Source organism: Perca fluviatilis, chromosome 22 (assembly GCF_010015445.1).
Source record: "Perca fluviatilis chromosome 22, GENO_Pfluv_1.0, whole genome shotgun sequence".
Lineage (NCBI taxonomy): Eukaryota > Metazoa > Chordata > Actinopteri > Perciformes > Percidae > Perca > Perca fluviatilis.
This window is the reverse complement of record NC_053133.1, coordinates 1,589,010-1,604,765: the sequence shown is the minus strand read 5'-3', so window position 1 is coordinate 1,604,765 and position 15,756 is coordinate 1,589,010. Positions and strand designations below refer to the sequence as shown.

The 15,756-nt window shown below is 43.8% G+C and overlaps 7 non-coding genes across 7 annotated transcripts; all 7 read right to left on the bottom strand.

The window, feature by feature from the left end:
* Positions 1-7,315: 7,315 nt before the first annotated feature.
* On the bottom strand, positions 7,316-7,388 carry trnaq-cug. Its single transcript has one exon. It is a non-coding gene; the product is annotated as a tRNA-Gln (tRNA).
* A 2,815-nt stretch (positions 7,389-10,203) lies between these two features.
* trnaq-cug lies at positions 10,204-10,275 on the bottom strand. The gene has a single exon. It is a non-coding gene; the product is annotated as a tRNA-Gln (tRNA).
* A 1,408-nt stretch (positions 10,276-11,683) lies between these two features.
* Positions 11,684-11,755, bottom strand: trnaq-cug. Its single transcript has one exon. It is a non-coding gene; the product is annotated as a tRNA-Gln (tRNA).
* A 1,424-nt stretch (positions 11,756-13,179) lies between these two features.
* trnaq-cug lies at positions 13,180-13,251 on the bottom strand. The gene has a single exon. It is a non-coding gene; the product is annotated as a tRNA-Gln (tRNA).
* A 409-nt stretch (positions 13,252-13,660) lies between these two features.
* trnal-cag lies at positions 13,661-13,743 on the bottom strand. Its single transcript has one exon. It is a non-coding gene; the product is annotated as a tRNA-Leu (tRNA).
* Positions 13,744-14,672: 929 nt separating this feature from the next.
* Positions 14,673-14,744, bottom strand: trnaq-cug. The gene has a single exon. It is a non-coding gene; the product is annotated as a tRNA-Gln (tRNA).
* A 409-nt stretch (positions 14,745-15,153) lies between these two features.
* On the bottom strand, positions 15,154-15,236 carry trnal-cag. The gene has a single exon. It is a non-coding gene; the product is annotated as a tRNA-Leu (tRNA).
* Positions 15,237-15,756: the final 520 nt, after the last annotated feature.

Sequence of the window (15,756 nt, the reverse complement as noted above, 5' to 3'; positions counted from 1 at the left end):
CACCTTCCAGCAACAGAGACAATTTCTGGCCACTGTTGGGTCAGAAAGCCACCTCAAACAACGCTGGCTTTTTACTATAGACTTTTACCTGTAAGCCTACTTTTAAGCTAGATGTGGAAAGTATGATTTGTTTTCACCTGCTCTGGCAAAATCCAGGTTCCACGAGGATTTGAACTTCGGATGCGTGGATTCAGAACTAAGGTGCTATCATTACATGGAACCACCAGATGGAAAAGTTGTATGGGTTTTGCTCGGCAATTTTCATCATATCCATTGTATGATGATAGTAAAGGCACACAACAATCACAAAGTAGATACGATGAAAAAGCAGAAATTACTGGCTAACTTTAGTAATTTAGTAAGCTAAAGCGTTCACAGAGGGATGTGGGAAAAGGCAAGTCAAGAAGGTTTGAAGGACTTGCCACAAACAATGAAACCAATATTAGATAGGTCTACTGTACAAACATTGTAACTTTACATGGGTTGACAATGAAGATACTCTAAAAGATTTGGGGCTGTACTCTAATTCATCTTATTCGTGTACCCTAAAATGCAAAGAATTGCTCGGTTGTTTTCCCAATATCATGTTTCAGACATTAGTTCGAAGGAAATCACTTGCTGTCAGAGTGGGATTCGAACCGCTATCCAGTGGAGACTGCACGACCTGAGCATGGCCCTTGGACATTCGGCCATCTGACTGGATAAACAGAATTTTAGTAGAATTATCACAAAATTATAATACTAAATCAAATATGTCGACCATACATTAAGTTCTTAGGCATCCAGGTCATAGATATCAAGGGAAGGAGTTTCTCAATTGTCAGTCCAAATATATGGGCATGTATGGAGACATGGAAGAAAGTCACCAGAATTGTAAATGTGGCGGCAATGGCAGTACACTTATTGCGGGATGTGAGAAGGCATCTCACTGGCATTGTACCCCAGTAATTGCAGCCTAGGCTAAACCTGTGGTGGGAATCAAGATCCACCAATGTTTCTGTCCTCAATGTCCACATGAGTCCAAATGTCCCAGTAGGCAAAATGTCCACCAATTATGCGTGAAGCATTAAAAAGACATCTATGATCTGAACCAAAATTCCCATTGGGCTTGTGGCCAGCCAGTACCGATGACCCTCACCTCGGTATTCAAGAGTTCCTACAAGAGGTCAGTACTTTCTCACCAATTATTTTGTGTCGGTCAAAGTGCCTATTGGGCCCCGATCGCGATGACACCTGAGGAAGATTTGTTTGGCGATAGCTTCCAGCAACAGGGCCATTCTGGTCACTGTTAGTCAGCAAGCCAACTCAATCCGGTACTGATGCTTGACCCTCACCTCGGTATTCAAAGGAACCACCTGAGAGGTCCCAATTGTTGCGCCAGAATATTTATTGTCCGCTCAAGCTTTATGGCAACCATTAGATTGATCAGCGATAACACACAAGAACATTTGTTTTTAGTGACCACCTTCCAACAACAGAGACAATTTCTGTACTGTTAGGTCAGAAAGCCACCTCAAATAGCTGACTTTTACTATAGACTTTTACCTGTAAGCCTACTTTAAGCTAGATGTGGAAAGTATAGTTGTTTTCACCTGTACTTTCGGGCTTAAAATCAGGTTCCACCCGAGATTTGAACTTCGGTTACGCTATAGTTCGAAATTAGAGTGCTATACAGTACACCATGGAACCCTGAATTCTGGAAAAGGTATGGGTTTGCTTTCGGCAATTTCATCATATCCGCGTGTATGATATTAGAGGCTACGGCAATCCTAGAAGTAGATCTGGTGGCAAATTACTGGCTAACTTGGTAATTTAGTAAGCTAAGCGTTCACAGAGGGATGGGAAAGAACAGGATCAAGAAAGGTTTTGAAGGACTTGCCACAAACAATGAAACCAACTGGTAAGATGGGTCTATTATTTACAAACACATTGTAACTTTACATGGGTTGACAATGAAGATGCTCTAAAGGTGGGGCTGTACTCACAATTCCATTATCTTATTGCATATTAAATTGTACCCTAAAATACAAAAATTGCACCGGTTGTTTTATTATCATGTTTCCAGACATTGGTTCCGAAGGAAATCCTTGCTGTCAGAATTGGGATTCCAGACCCGCGCCTCAGTGGAGACTGCGACCTGAGCATGGCCTTGGACGCTTCGGCCATCCTGACTGGATAAACAAATTTTTAGTGGGAATTATCACAAAAATTGCCAATACACTAAATCAAATATGTCGCGATGTCGTAGGATTCTTAGGCATCCAGGTCATAGATTATCAAGGGAAGGGTTCTCAATTGTCGGTCAAATATATGGGCATGTATGGAACATGGAAGAAAGTCACCAGGGTGGCAATGTGCTTGACAATGGCAATACACTGTGCGGGGATGTGAAGAGCATCTCTAACTGGCTTTGTACCCAGTAATGCAATACAGGCTAAACCCTGTGGTGGGAATCCAAGATCCTGTGTTTCTGTCACTCAATGTCCACATGAGTCAGAAATGTCCCAGTAAACCAAAATGTCCACCAATTATGCGTGAAAGCATTAAAAGACATCTATGATCTGAACAAGATTCCCAGTGGGCTGGCCCTTGAGTGCAGATGCTGACCTGCCTCAGTGACTCAGGACCACCCTGGTCCCAGTACTTTCTCACCAGTATTTTTGTGTCGGTCAAAAAGTATAGCAACCTATTAGACCCCGATCCTTTGATGACACCGCAGAAGATGATTTGTTTGGCGGCCAGCTTCCAGCAACAGAGACAATTTCTACATTCACTGTTAAGTCCAGCAAGCCAACTCGTGATCACTGATGTGACCCTCACCTCTCGGTATTCAAAGGGAACCACCCTGAGGTCAGTACTTTCCTTAGAATATTTGTGTCGCTCAAGCATGGCAACCCATTAGATTGATCGATAACACACAAGAACTGTTTGGCGGCCACCTTCCAGCAACAGAGACAATTTCTGGCCGCTGTTAGGTCAGAAAGCCACCTCAAATAGCGCTGGCTTTTTACTATGACACGCACCGGCCTACTTTAAGCTAGATGGAAAGTATGATTTGTTTTCACCCTCCAGCTTGAATCCAGGTGCGAGATTTGAACTCGGATCGCTGGATTCAGGGCCCAGAGTGCTAACCATTACCTGCATGGAACCACCAGATGGAAGAAGGAGTTATGTGGGTTTGCTTTCGGCAATTTCATCATATCCGCGTGTATGATGATATTAAAGGCGCACAACAATCACAAAGAAGTAGATTACATTGAAAAGCGAAATTACTGGCTAACTTTAGTAATTTAGTAAGCTAAGCGTTCACAGAGGGATGTGGGAAAAGGCCAGAAGGTTTTGAAAGGACTTACCACAAACAATAAGTAACCCAGTAGATGGGTCTACTGTGTTACAAACACATTGTAACTTTACATGGGTTGACAATGAAGATGCTCACAAAGGTGGGGCTGTACTCACAATTCCATTATCTTGTACATGATAGGTGTACGCTAAACTGTAAGTATTCTCGGTTGTTTTTTCCCAATATCATGTTTCGGGCGTTTAGTTCCAAAGGAAATCACTTGCTGTCAGAAGTGGAGTTGAACCCCCTCCAGTGAGACTCGACTGAAGCATGGCCCTTGGACCCTCTCCATCCTGACTGGGTAAACAAATTTTAGTGGGAATTGTCACCAATGTTTACTCAATGCCATATAATTTTAATCTACAAGGAGTTTCTCAATTGTGTTGAAATATTGGGGTGTATGAAAGCCAGGGTGTGTGTGCTCTCATCTGTATTGGGTAGACTCTCTGTCTGTGCATGAGCACCTGTAGTGGAATCAATCCCAATGTTTCTATCTATGTACTGTCAAAATGTCTAGGCAATCAGTATGTAAAGCATTAAACTCTATGATCTAACACATTCCCAGTGGCTTGTGGCCAACCGGTACCGATGTGACCCTCACCTCGTATTAAAGAGGGACCACCTGAGGTCCTACTCCTCACCTATTTTTTGTGTCGGTTAAGGTATGGCAGCCTATTAGACTTCCACGATGACAGAGGGAGGATTTGTTTGAGCCCAGCTGCAGCCAACAGAGACAATTTGCTGGTCACTGGTGAGTCAGCCAACCAACTCAATGCGGTACTGATGTGACCCTCACCTCAGTATTCAAAGAACCACCTGAGGTCCAACTTTCAGCCAGAATATTTGTGTCTAACAAAGCATGGCAACCCATTAATGATCAGTCTAACACGAGAACATTTGTTTGGCCGCCCCTTCTAGCAACAGAGACAATTTCTGGCCACTGTTAGATCAGAAAGCCACCTCGGAATAGCTCGCTTTTTACCTATAGACTTTTTACCCTTGCTACGCCTACTTTAAGCTAGATGTTGGAAAGTATAATTTGTTTTCACCTGTCTGCTCGGGCTTAAAATCAGGTTCCACGAGGTTTGCAACTTCCGGATGGCTGGATTAAGGCAGGGTGCTATCCATTGTACACCATGGAACACCAGATGGAAAAGGTATGGGTTTGCTCAACGATTTCATCATATCCACGTGTATGATATTAGAGCGCACACAACAATCCCACAGAGTGGATACGATGAAAAAGCCAGAAATTACTGGCTACTAGCGGTAATTTGGTAAGCTAGCGTTCACAGAGGGATGTGGGAAAGACACAAAGTCAAAGAAAAGGTTTTGAAGGACTTTACCACAACATTGGAAACACAACGGTAGGATGGGTCTACAGGTAACTATATTGTTAACTTTACCATGGGTTGACAATGAAGATGCTCACAAAAGGTGGGGCTGTCTCCAATTCCGTATCTTGTGCATATTCGGTATGCCCTAAAATACAAGAATTGCTTTCAGTTGTTTTTTCACAATATCATGTTTCAGACATTGGTTCCAAGGAAATCACATGCTGTCAAGTGGGATTCGAACCCACGCCTCAGTGGAACTCGACCTGAGCATGGCATAACGGACCGGCTTCGGCCATCCTGACTGGATAAACAAATTTTAGTGGAATTGTCACAAAATTATAGCCACTAAAATCAAATATGTGTCAAATTATCGTGAAGTTCTTAGGCATCCAGGTCATAGATATCAAGGAGACAATTGTCAATTCAAATATGAATGTGGAACATGGAAGAGAAGTCACCAGGGTGGCAATAGTAGCGACAATGGCAATACATATAGGGATGTGAAGGCATCTCACTGGCTTTGTACCCCAATGTGCAATACAGGTAAACCCTGTGAGGTGGGAATCAAGATCCCTGTGTTTCTGTCCTCAATGTCCACATGGGTCAGAAATGTCCAGTAGACCAAAATGTCCTGTGTACGTGAAAGCATTAAAAAGACATCTATGATCTGAACAAGATTCCCAGTGGGCTTTGCTGGCCAGCCGGTACCGATGTGACCCTCACCTGGGTATTCAAGGGGACCACCTGAGGTCCAGTACTTTCTCACCAGTATTTTGTGTCGGTCAAGTAGCAACTAATGGGCCCCAGTCCGTGACGCGAGAGATGATTTGTTTGGCGGCCAGCTACCAGCAACAGGGGTGAATTTCTGGTCACTGTTAGTCAGCAAACCAACTCAATGCGTTGCCTGATGTGACCCTCACCTCAGTATTCAAAGACCTACCTGAGGTCCAGTGCTTTCCTAGCCAGAATATTTGTGTCCGCTCAAAGCATGGCAACCCATTAGATTGATCCGGAGTAACACACAAGAACATTTGTTTGGGTACCTTCCAGCAACAGAGACAATTTCTGGCCACTGTTAGGTCAGAAGCATACCTCAAACCAAGCTGGCACTATAGACTTTTACCTGTAAGCCTACTTTAAAGCTAGATGTGGAGAGAAGTATGATTTGTTTTTTCACCTGTACTCTGGCTAAAATCAGGGTTCCTGCAGTTTAGGCTGGATGCGGCTGGATTCAAGAACAGAGTGCTAACCATTACACCATGGAACCACCAGATGGAAAAGGATTATGGGTTTGCTCGGCAATTTCATCATATCCGCGTGTATGATATTAAAGAGGCACACAACAATCACAAAGTAGATGCGATGAAAAGCAGAATTACTGGCTAACTTTAGTAATTTTAGTAAATGGTTCACAGGGATGTGGGAAGAAGACAGAATCCAAGAAGGTTTGAAGGGACTTGCCACAAACAATGAAACCAGCAGTAGATGGGTCTATAGTATTTTGCAAACCACATTAATAACTTTACATGGGTTGACAATGGGAGATGCTCACAAAGGTGGGGCTGTACTCACAATTTCATTATCTTGTGCATATTAGGTATACCTAAAATGCAAGAATTGCTCCGGTTGTTTTTCCCCCAATATCATGTTTCAGACATTAGTTCAGAAAGGAAATCACTTGCTGTCAGAGTGGGATTGGACCATCAGTGGAGACTTCGACCTAGGCATGGACATTTCAGCCATCCTGACTGGATAAACAAATTTTAGTGGGAATTGTCACAAAATTATAATACACTAAATCAAATATGTCAAGATCGTAGAAGTTCTTAGGCATCGGGTAGATATGGGGAAGGTTCTCAATTGTCAGTCAAATATGGGCATGTATGGAGACATGGAAGAAAGTCATCAGGGTGGCAGTAGTAGCTTGACAATGGCAATACACTGTCGTGGAATGTGAAGGCATCTCCACTGGCTTTGTCACTGTAGTGCAACGTGCAGGCTAACCCTATGGTGAATCAAGATCCTCATGTTTCTGTCCTCAATGTCCACTGGGTCCAGGAAATGTCCCAGTGACCAAATGTCCACCAATTACCATTAGTGAAAGCATTAAAGAGACATCTATGATGAACAGATTCCCAGTGGGCTTGTGGCCAGCCCGGTACCCGATGTGACCCTCACCTACGGTGTTAGGGGAGCCACCTGAGGGTCCCAGTACTTTCTCACCAGTATTTTGTGTCCGGTCAAGGGTATAGCAACCTATTAGACTGATCGTGTGATGACCTGACAAGAGAAGATTTGTTTGGCTGACCAGCTTCCAGCAACAGAGACAATTTCTGGTCACTGTTGGGTCAGACAAAGCCAACTCACTGCAGTACTTGTACCCTCACCTCAGTATTCAAGAACCACCCTGAGTCCCAGTACTTTTACCAGATTTTGTGTAAACTGGCACCCATTAGATTGTCCTTGTAACACAGCATTTGTTTTGGCCGTCCCCTTCCAGCAACAGGACATTTTCTGCCACTGTTATTGGGTCGCCACCTCGCTGCTTTTACTATAGACTTTTTACCTGTAAGCCTACTTTAAGCTAGATGTGGAAAGGTATGATTTGTTTTCACCTGTACTGGGGCTTAAAATCAGGTTCCACCGAGATTTGAACTCCGGATCGCTGGATTCAGAGCCCAGAGTGCTAACCATTACACCATGGAACCACCAGATGGAAAAGGTTATGGGTTTGCTTTCGGCAATTTCATCATATCCACGTGTATGATATTAAAGGCCCACAACAATCACAAAGTAGATACGATGAAAAGCGAAATTACTGGCTAATTTTAGTAATTTAGTAAGCTAAGCGTTCACAGAGGATGTGGGGAAAAGGCAAGTCAAAGGAAAAGGTTTTGAAGGACTTGCCACAAAACAATGAAACCAGCAGTAGATGGGTCTACTGTGTACAAACACATTGTAACTTTACATGGGTTGACAATGAAGATGCTCACAAAAGGTGGGGCTGTACTCACAATTCCGTTATCTTGTGCATATTGGTACCCTAAATACAAAAGAATTGCTAACAGTTGTTTTCCTAATATCATGTTTCAGACATTAGTTCCAAAGGAAATCACTTGCTGTCAAGTGGGATTGAACCCACGCCTCCAGTGGAGGCTCACGACCTGAACGCAGCCTTGGACCCTTCGGCCACTCCTGACTGGATAAGCAAATTTTAGTGGGAATTGTCACAAAAATTATAATACACTAAATCAAATATGTCACGATATAAATGGTTCTTAGGCATCAGGTCATAGATATCAAGGAAGGTTTCTCAATTGTCAGTCCAATATATGGGCATGTATGGAGACATGGAAGAAAGTCACAGGGTGGCAATGTGCTTGACAATGGCAATACACTGTGCGCGGATGTGAGAAGGCATCTCACTGGCTTTGTACCCCAATGTGCAATACAGGCTAACCCTGTGGTGGGAATCAAGATCCACCAATGTTTCTGTCCTCAATGTCCACATGAGTCCAGAAATGTCCCAGTAGGCCAAAATGTCCACCAATTAGCCACGTGAAAGCATTAAAAGACATCTATGATCTGAACAAGATTCCCAGTGGGCTTGGCCAGCCGGTACCGATGTGACCCTCACCTCTGTATTCAAGGGGACCACCAGAGGTCCGTACTTTCCTCCAGTATTTTTGTTCGGTAATATACACCATTAGACGGTACGAGAAGATTTGTTTGGCTGCCACCTTCAGCAAAGATTTTCCGTAGTAACACTCTGGTACGTGCCCCCGTATCAAAGACACCTGAGGCCAGTACTTTCGCCAGAATATTTGTGTCCGCTCAAGCATGGCAACCCATTAGATTGACAGCGATCACACAAGAACATTTGTTTCGGCCACCTTCCAGCAACAGAGACAATTTCTAGCCCCTGTTGGGTCAGAAAGCCACCGTCTAGCTTTTTACTATAGACTTTTTACCTGTACAGCCTACTTTAAAGCTAGATGTGGAAAGTATGATTTGTTTTTCACCTGTAGTCTGGCTTAAAATCAGGTTCCAACGAGATTTGAGAACTTGGATGCGCTGGATTCAGAGCCCAGAGTGCTAACCATTACACCATGGAACCACCAGATGGAAAAGTTATGGGTTTGCTCGGCATTTCATCATCATGCGCGTGTATTACAAGGGCGCACAACAATCACAAAGTAGATCGATGAAAAGCAGAAATTACTGGCTAACTTTAGTAATTTAATAAGCAAGCGTTCACAGAGGATGTGGGAAAAGGCAAGTCAAGAAAGGTTTTGAAGGACTTGCCACAAACAATGCAAACCAGTAGATAGGTCTACTGCTGTACAAGCATTGTAACTTTACATGGGTTGACAATGAAGATGCTCACAAAGGTGGGGCTGTACTCACAATTCCGTATCTTGTGCATATTCGTGTACCCTAAAATACAAAGAATTGCTCGGTTGTTTTTTTCCCAATATCATAGTTTCAGACATTAGTTGGCTCCAAAAGGAAATCACTTGCTGTCAGAAGTGGGATTTGAACCACGCCTCCAGTGGAGAACGCACACTTGAACATAGCGCACTTGGACCGCTCGCCTCCTGACTGAATAAACAGAATTTTAGTGGGAATTGTCACAAAAAATTATAATACACTAAATCAAATATGTCACGATATCGTAAGTTCTTAGGCATCCAGGTCATAGATATCAAGGGAAGGTTTCTCAATTGTCAGTCCAAATATATGGGCATGTATGGAGACATGGAAGAAAGTCACCAGGGTGGCAATGTGTGACAATGGCAATACACTGTGCGGGATGTGAAGGCATCTCACTGGCGTTGTACCCCAATGTGCAATACAGGCTAAACCCTGTGGTGGGAATCAAGATCCACCAATGTTTCTGTCCTCAATGTCCACGTAGTCCAGAAATGTCCCAGTAGGCCAAAATGTCCACCAATTAGCCAGCGTAAAGCATTAAAAGACATCTATGATCTGAACAAGATTCCCAGTGGGCTTGTGGCCAGCCGGTACCGATGTGACCCTCACCTCGGTATTCAAGGGGACCACCTGAGGTCCCAGTACTTTCTCACCAGTATTTTGTGTCCGGGTCAAAGTATAGCAACCTATTAGACTGATCCGCGATGACACACGAAGAGAAGATTTGTTTGGCGGCCACCTTCCAGCAACAGAGACAATTTCTGGTCACTGTTAAGTCAGCAAGCCAACTCAATCGGTACTGATGTGACCCTCAACTCAGTATTCAAAGGAACCACCTGAGGTCCCAGTACTTTCCCTCGAAATATTTGTGTCCGCTCAAAGCATGGCAACCCATTAGATTGATCCGCGATAACACACAAGAACATTTGTTTGGCGCCACCTTCCAGCAACAGAGACAATTTCTGGCCACTGTTAGGTCAGAAAGCCACAACGCTGGCTTTTTACTATAGACTTTTTACCTGTAAGCCTACTTTAAGCTAGATGTGGAAAGTATGATTTGTTTTTTCACCTGTACTCTGGCTTAAAATCAGGTTCCACCGAGATTTGAACTCGGATCGCTGGATTCAGAGCCCAGAGTGCTAACCATTACACCATGGAACCACCAGATGGAAAAGTTATGGGTTTGCTCGGCAATTTCATCATATCCATGTATGATATTAAAGGCACACAACAATCACAAAGTAGATACGTTGAAAAGCAGAAATTACTGGCTAACTTTAGTAATTTAGTAAGCTAAGCGTTCACAGAGGATGTGGGAAAAGGCAAGTCAAGAAAGGTTTTGAAGGACTTGCCACAAACAATGAAACCAGCAGTAGATAGGTCTACTGTGTACAAACACATTGTAACTTTACATGGGTTGACAATGAAGATGCTCACAAAAGGTGGGGCTGTACTCACAATTCCGTATCTTGTGCATATCGTCGTACCCTAAAATACAAAGAAATTGCTCGGTTGTTTTTCCCCAATATCATGTTTCAGACATTAGTTCCAAAGGAAATCACTGCTGTTCAGAAGTGGAATTCGAACCCCGCCCTCCAGTGGAGACTGCGACCTGAACGCAGCGCCTTGGACCGCCGCGGCCATCCTGACTGAACAAACAGAATTTTAGTGGGAATTGTCACAAAAATTATAATACACTAAATCAAATATGTCACGATATCGTAAGTTCTTAGGCATCCAGGTCATAGATATCAAGGGAAGGTTTCTCAATTGTCAGTCCAAATATATGGGCATGTATGGAGACATGGAAGAAAGTCACCAGGGTGGCAATGTGCTTGACAATGGCAATACACTGTGCGGGATGTGAAGGCATCTCACTGGCTTTGTACCCCAATGTGCAATACAGGCTAAACCCTGTGGTGGGAATCAAGATCCACCAATGTTTCTGTCCTCAATGTCCACATGAGTCCAGAAATGTCCCAGTAGGCCAAAATGTCCACCAATTAGCCGCCGTGAAAGCATTAAAAAGACATCTATGATCTGAACAAGATTCCCAGTGGGCTTGTGGCCAGCCGGTACCGATGTGACCCTCACCTCGGTATTCAAGGGGACCACCTGAGGTCCCAGTACTTTCTCACCAGTATTTTTGTGTCCGGTCAAAGTATAGCAACCTATTAGACTGATCCGCGATGACACACGAGAAGATTTGTTTGGCGGCCAGCTTCCAGCAACAGAGACAATTTCTGGTCACTGTTAAGTCAGCAAGCCAACTCAATCGGTACTGATGTGACCCTCACCTCAGTATTCAAAGGAACCACCTGAGGTCCCAGTACTTTCGCCAGAATTTTTGTGCCGCTCAAAGCATGGCAACCCATTAGATTGATCCGCGATAACACACAAGAACATTTGTTTGGCGGCCACCTTCCAGCAACAGAGACAATTTCTGGCCACTGTTAGGTCAGAAAGCCACCGCTGGCTTTTTACTATAGACTTTTTACCTGTAAGCCTACTTTAAGCTAGATGTGGAAAGTATGATTTGTTTTTTTCACCTGTAGTCTGGCTTAAAATCAGGTTCCACCGAGATTTGAACTCGGATCGCTGGATTCAGAGCCCAGAGTGCTAACCATTACACCATGGAACCACCAGATGGAAAAGTTATGGGTTTGCTCGGCAATTTCATCATATCCAGTGTATGATATTAAAGGCACACAACAATCACAAAGTAGATACGATGAAAAAGCAGAAATTACTGGCTAACTTTAGTAATTTAGTAAGCTAAGCGTTCACAGAGGATGTGGGAAAAGGCAAGTCAAGAAAGGTTTTGAAGGACTTGCCACAAACAATGAAACCAGCAGTAGATAGGTCTACTGTGTACAAACACATTGTAACTTTACATGGGTTGACAATGAAGATGCTCACAAAAGGTGGGGCTGTACTCACAATTCCGTATCTTGTGCATATTCGTGTACCCTAAAATACAAAGAATTGCTCGGTTGTTTTTTCCCCAATATCATGTTTCAGACATTAGTTCCAAAGGAAATCACTTGCTGTCAGAAGTGGGATTCGAACCCCGCCTCCAGTGGAGACTGCGACCTGACGCGCCTTGGCCTTGGACCGCTTCGGCCATCCTGACTGGATAAACAGAATTTTAGTGGGAATTGTCACAAAAATTATAATACACTAAATCAAATATGTCACGATATCGTAAGTTCTTAGGCATCCAGGTCATAGATATCAAGGGAAGGTTTCTCAATTGTCAGTCCAAATATATGGGCATGTATGGAGACATGGAAGAAAGTCACCAGGGTGGCAAATGTGCTTGACAATGGCAATACACTGTGCGGGATGTGAAGGCATCTCACTGGCATTGTACCCCAATGTGCAATACAGGCTAAACCCTGTGGTGGGAATCAAGATCCACCAATGTTTCTGTCCTCAATGTCCACATGAGTCCAGAAATGTCCCAGTAGGCCAAAATGTCCACCAATTAGCCACGTGAAAGCATTAAAAAGACATCTATGATCTGAACAAGATTCCCAGTGGGCTTGTGGCCAGCCGGTACCGATGTGACCCTCACCTCGGTATTCAAGGGGACCACCTGAGGTCCCAGTACTTTCTCACCAGTATTTTTGTGTCCGGTCAAAGTATAGCAACCTATTAGACTGATCCGCGATGACACACGAGAAGATTTGTTTGGCGGCCAGCTTCCAGCAACAGAGACAATTTCTGGTCACTGTTAAGTCAGCAAGCCAACTCAATCGGTACTGATGTGACCCTCACCTCAGTATTCAAAGGAACCACCTGAGGTCCCAGTACTTTCTCGCCAGAATATTTGTGTCCGCTCAAAGCATGGCAACCCATTAGATTGATCCGCGATAACACACAAGAACATTTGTTTGGCGGCCACCTTCCAGCAACAGAGACAATTTCTGGCCACTGTTAGGTCAGAAAGCCACCTCAAGCCAACGCTGGCTTTTTACTATAGACTTTTTACCTGTAAGCCTACTTTAAGCTAGATGTGGAAAGTATGATTTGTTTTTTTCACCTGTACTCGGGCTTAAAATCAGGTTCCACCGAGATTTGAACTCGGATCGCTGGATTCAGAGCCCAGAGTGCTAACCATTACACCATGGAACCACCAGATGGAAAAGGTATGGGTTTGCTCGGCAATTTCATCATATCCACGTGTATGATATTAAAGGCACACAACAATCACAAAGTAGATACGATGAAAAAGCAGAAATTACTGGCTAACTTTAGTAATTTAGTAAGCTAAGCGTTCACAGAGGATGTGGGAAAAGGCAAGTCAAGAAAAGGTTTTGAAGGACTTGCCACAAACAATGAAACCAGCAGTAGATAGGTCTACTGTGTACAAACACATTGTAACTTTACATGGGTTGACAATGAAGATGCTCACAAAAGGTGGGGCTGTACTCACAATTCCGTATCTTGTGCATATTCGTGTACCCTAAAATGCAAAGAATTGCTCGGTTGTTTTTTCCCCAATATCATGTTTCAGACATTAGTTCCAAAGGAAATCACTTGCTGTCAGAAGTGGGATTCGAACCCACGCCTCCAGTGGAGACTGCGACCTGAACGCAGCGCCTTGGACCGCTCGGCCATCCTGACTGGATAAACAGAATTTTAGTGGGAATTGTCACAAAAATTATAATACACTAAATCAAATATGTCACGATATCGTAAGTTCTTAGGCATCCAGGTCATAGATATCAAGGGAAGGTTTCTCAATTGTCAGTCCAAATATATGGGCATGTATGGAGACATGGAAGAAAGTCACCAGGGTGGCAATGTGCTTGACAATGGCAATACACTGTGCGGGATGTGAAGGCATCTCACTGGCTTTGTACCCCAATGTGCAATACAGGCTAAACCCTGTGGTGGGAATCAAGATCCACCAATGTTTCTGTCCTCAATGTCCACATGAGTCCAGAAATGTCCCAGTAGGCCAAAATGTCCACCAATTAGCCACGTGAAAGCATTAAAAAGACATCTATGATCTGAACAAGATTCCCAGTGGGCTTGTGGCCAGCCGGTACCGATGTGACCCTCACCTCGGTATTCAAGGGGACCACCTGAGGTCCCAGTACTTTCTCACCAGTATTTTTGTGTCCGGTCAAAGTATAGCAACCTATTAGACTGATCCGCGATGACACACGAGAAGATTTGTTTGGCGGCCAGCTTCCAGCAACAGAGACAATTTCTGGTCACTGTTAAGTCAGCAAGCCAACTCAATCGGTACTGATGTGACCCTCACCTCAGTATTCAAAGGAACCACCTGAGGTCCCAGTACTTTCGCCAGAATATTTGTGTCCGCTAAAAGCATGGCAACCCATTAGATTGATCCGCGATAACACACAAGAACACATTTGTTTGCGGCCACCTTCCAGCAACAGAGACAATTTCTGGCCACTGTTAGGTCAGAAAGCCACCTCAAACAACGCTGGCTTTTTACTATAGACTTTTTACCTGTAAGCCTACTTTAAGCTAGATGTGGAAAGTATGATTTGTTTTTTTCACCTGTACTCGGGCTTAAAATCAGGTTCCACCGAGATTTGAACTCGGATCGCTGGATTCAGAGCCCAGAGTGCTAACCATTACACCATGGAACCACCAGATGGAAAAGGTATGGGTTTGCTCGGCAATTTCATCATATCCACGTGTATGATATTAAAGGCACACAACAATCACAAAGTAGATACGATGAAAAAGCAGAAATTACTGGCTAACTTTAGTAATTTAGTAACACTACGCGTTCACAGAGGATGTGGGAAAAGGCAAGTCAAGAAAGGTTTTGAAGGACTTGCCACAAACAATGAAACCAGCAGTAGATAGGTCTACTGTGTACAAACATATTGTAACTTTACATGGGTTGACAATAAAGATGCTCACAAAAGGTGGGGCTGTACTCACAATTCCGTATCTTGTGCATATTCGTGTACCCTAAAATGCAAAGAATTGCTCGGTTGTTTTTTCCCCAATATCATGTTTCAGACATTAGTTCCAAAGGAAATCACTTGCTGTCAGAAGTGGGATTCGAACCCACGCCTCCAGTGGAGACTGCGACCTGAACGCAGCGCCTTGGACCGCTCGGCCATCCTGACTGGATAAACAGAATTTTAGTGGGAATTGTCACAAAAATTATAATACACTAAATCAAATATGTCACGATATCGTAAGTTCTTAGGCATCCAGGTCATAGATATCAAGGGAAGGTTTCTCAATTGTCAGTCCAAATATATGGGCATGTATGGAGACATGGAAGAAAGTCACCAGGGTGGCAATGTGCTTGACAATGGCAATACACTGTGCGGGATGTGAAGGCATCTCACTGGCTTTGTACCCCAATGTGCAATACAGGCTAAACCCTGTGGTGGGAATCAAGATCCACCAATGTTTCTGTCCTCAATGTCCACATGAGTCCAGAAATGTCCCAGTAAGGCCCAAAATGTCCACCAATTAGCCACGTGAGAAGCATTAAAAAGACATCTATGATCTGAACAAGATTCCCAGTGGGCTTGTGGCCAGCCGGTACCGATGTGACCCTCACCTCGGTATTCAAGGGGACCACCTGAGGTCCCAGTACTTTCTCACCAGTATTTTTGTGTCCCGGTCAAAGTATAG